The 4,043-nt window shown below is 39.4% G+C and overlaps 1 pseudogene; it reads right to left on the reverse strand.

The window, feature by feature from the left end:
• Positions 1-332: 332 nt before the first annotated feature.
• On the reverse strand, positions 333-4,043 carry LOC116111574 (annotated as a pseudogene).

A 4,043-nucleotide genomic window follows, 5' to 3' on the forward strand; every position in this document is an offset into this window, starting at 1 on the left:
ACTGCATTAGATTGTTATTCTATAAGGGCAAATTTGTATTTTATAGCTTCTATCAACAATGTATTTTATAGCTTCTATCAACAATTGTAGTTAGAAAAAAAAAAAAAGGAGAGGAGGGAGGTAGCAGACAATTTATTAATTCTTATACCACCACAGCACATGGGATGCAACTGACAATTTATGAAAATCTCGAGGGAGGCAAGTGATAATACTCATTTTACTTAAGAAAACACGGTTTTTTAATGATTTTCGTGATAGGTTGCTGATTAAAACATGCAAACTTCATAACAGAATGATTTTATTGATGTTTTTGATCATTAATACAACACAGCCTACAAAGATTTTCCTTTTATTTCATTGATAAAATTATTGATATTCTGATATGAAGAACCACCATCCTCTACGGCTTTCTTGCTGCCTTCGTCAAAGCAATAGCTCTCTTCTTCATTTGTGTTGCCGTCGTTTCATTAGTCATCTCCATAATAAACCTTTCCACCTCTTCTGCGCCAAGAGCTCCGTCTTCTCCATTTCTCATCCTCACGCCAATCTTCAGAACATCAACCAAAAGTTTTGCATCGATTGATTGATCAGTCCACTCTGGAAAAACAATGACGGGCATCCCGGCCACAATGGTTTCTGGGGTTGAATTCCACCCACAATGGGTCATGAAGCAAGCCACAGCCTGGTGCATCAATACTTTCTCTTGAGGACACCATTTTACAACCAAACCTCTTTCTTTTATCTCTTCCGGGAACCCAGATGGTAGTTCACCACTTTTCTTTGAAAAACCTTTCTCTGGGGGCTTAATAACCCAAACAAATGGTCGATTGCTTTTCCGTAATGCCGTAGCGATGCTGTCAATTTGATTCTGTATCATTACAATTATGCTACCAAATGATATGTAAATAACCGATGAAGACGGCTTCTTGTCAAGCCATTCTATGCAATAATCTTCAGGACTACACAAATCCATACTAACCGCTACGGTTTCTCTTTGTCCTAGCAGAAATGGTGACATGTATTAATGGACCGATAGGAATAACTAGATGAAGAGAAGCCATTGACCCTGCTATATCCTCCTCTAGCTCGTTGAAAGAATTCCCCAGAATCCATTTGACCTTATTCAATATTTGAACGAAATCTGAAACCAATATTCTCAAACCAATACGACTACAAGGAGGATTAAGGAAGGAAGATCCCTTACTAGTAACGTTGAAATATTAGGCAACTCTACGACGTCGTCTTGGTTTTCTAATAATGGAAATAGATATGGATGCTTAAAGTAATGACAATAAATGGAGTAGACTGCGCAAGCTTGTATCGAGAGCACCGCAGAAGGGATATCATGTTCTGCAGCAATACTGGGCACCCATGGCATAAAGGGGTTGGTAATTATATAGGAAATTTTATTGCATTTGGCTTTGAGATCGGTAATTAAATTTGAGAGATTTTTTGACCTTACAGTTTGTAGAGACTCGAAGAAAGAGTTGAGATACTTGTTGCGATCAAATTCATCGCTAAGTCCATCAGAGAAAAACTCAAGGTTGAATGTAGGGCTTTTAGCGGGAATGGTTTCTTGGGTGACGGAGGTTTTGAAGTTGAGCAAGCACTGACGCCCATTTTCAGTGGTGGCAAGAACTATGTAATACCGAAAAAAGTAAGGCTGGCATGGAGCCTCGTCAGTAAAGGATAGTCAGAGTTCAGAAGGGTTCTACGTTGTCCAGGTGCGGCCACGTCGCTCCTAGAGCAAGTGTCATGACTCCTGTCAGTACAGCAGGTGAGTGCCAGGCCAGCAAGCGGTTGGAGATCGCACATGTGTCAAAGCCCTGCTTTAATCAAGGAAATCCATTGGGCAGGTGATCAATGGGACACAAAGAAAGGATTTGCACGGCACTTACCCACTTGCAGCTTTCATAATCATTACCTTGAACTTTCCCACTATAAATAGAGGACTTCCCTCTCATTTGAATGGATTAGCTGATTTTACACTGAAATAACTCCCTCTCTCTAAACTGTAACTCAGCTCGAATGCGGCATGATCACTCTCTTATTAATACAATAGCAGTGGACGTAGGATTCGCTTTAGAGCATCCGAACCACTTTAAATATTGCTCTTCACCTTTTATTTGATTCAATCCCCTTATATCACGTGTGACTTCTAAGTCATTTTAGCATTTTACACGTGCGAGTAGTTGGTGTCAAAATCAAGCATCAACAAACTACATGAAGGCCCTTTGCTACGAGGCGTTTTGCGAGCCTGAGCATAGGGTTAATGTGGCCTTGCATTGCATATGTCACCATTAGAACATGTTAGTAAACTGATTAATGAAGTTGTTAAAGCTGTTAATCAGTTTAAGAAGTTTGTTAGAAAAGCTGTTAAGTTAGTTTTACCGCTGTAACAGCTTTGCAGTCTGTTTTACGTCTCTGTAACAGTTTTACATTCTGTTTCTGCTTTACGTATTTTTGCTCTGTTTTTACTATAAATGTCAACTTACTGTACTTCTTCAACATAGTGAAAAATACAGAAGAATTTCAGATCTCTTTCTTTCTTTGTTCCTCCCTGTTTTCTTCGTACCTCTCACATGGTATCAGAGCCATAGACAAACGTCATAAATGGTTGATCTCTCTCAATTCTCTCTCAATCAAAATACCTCAACTCACAAGTTGACTTCTGAAACCGAAAGTTCTTCAGTATCTCCAGCCATGGCGTCTTCAACCCTACCTGTTATCTCTCCCAAACTTACCAGAGATAATTATAGATTCTGGAAATCACAGATTCTATTTGCAGCAGGTTCTCATGATCTGGAGGAACATCTAAACGCCGGGTTGATTTCGTGTTCCAGCCCCCTTTATCAAGATTCCAAAGTGAAAGTTCAGATGGAATTACAGAAAAGAAACCTAATCCAGCTTATTTTCAGTGGAAAAAGACAGATAATCACTAGTAAGTTGGCTTCTTGGATCCATATCTGAATCAATGTTTTCTGTTGTATCAAAATGTCAATTTTCTGCCGAAATGTGGATTTGTTTTAGAAAAAGAGTTTCTACTGAATCTAGATCTAAAACCTTACATATCAAGAACTTACTACAAAATACAAGGAAAGATAATCTAGTATTCATGATTACTTCATGAGAATGAGAGGTTTGCCGAAGTTTTATCTTCCAGTGGTATACAGTCACTGATGAAGAATTGTTAAACTACATTCTGATGGCCAACTTCTGAATATGACGCTGCAGTAGTAATATCACCACTAGACTTGAGTCTAGACTTGATCCACTTTCGGTCCAGGAAGCACAGATATTGCAAAAGTATGAGTTAGGTTAGAAAGCAATTAGTGAGAACTCAATGGTGAACACTGAATTCCAAGGTAGTCGTTAATTCTTGCCAATTCTACAACTGTGAGAATCACAAAAAATATCATAGTGAAAACCATGCCTTCAATGGTCAACAGTCTCAGTTTACCCTGCCACCTCTTGGCTTTGCATCCCACAATTCAAGTACTCCTCAGTTGCTCATGGATCTATCACCTTTGTTCCTGGATCAATCACTTTGTTAACTCAGTTCCACAACATCAGCTTTACTCAACAGTTTGGTGGCAGAGGAGAGGGCTGGATCTGGTAGAGGCAGATTTATATGCAAGTATGTGGAAAAAATGGACACTTGGCTCTCAATTGTATCACAGGTTTGACACAGTTATACAGGAGATATCAATCCACGATCAGACAGAATTTTGTTCCTAATTACTCCAGACCCCTGCTGTTTTCAAGGTTCACCATACTCCCCTCAGAGCACATCTCAGCCTACCTATAATCCAAACATATCAGCTAGTGTCCATTCTACACATTCTACAGCTCATAATGCAACATCAGCTCACTTTTCCGCAGGATCATCTGGGCAGATTCAAACAAATGATGAATCCTCCACAACTATACCACATACCTCCTCCAATCAAGCATTTTAACTCAAACACAATCACCAAACTATACCAACTCTGTTGCCAATTATGTTGCTGCACCATCCACTGTCCAAGATGTCTCTGGTACAT

This window comes from Pistacia vera, unplaced genomic scaffold, assembly GCF_008641045.1.
Source record: "Pistacia vera cultivar Batoury unplaced genomic scaffold, PisVer_v2 Contig645, whole genome shotgun sequence".
Lineage (NCBI taxonomy): Eukaryota > Viridiplantae > Streptophyta > Magnoliopsida > Sapindales > Anacardiaceae > Pistacia > Pistacia vera.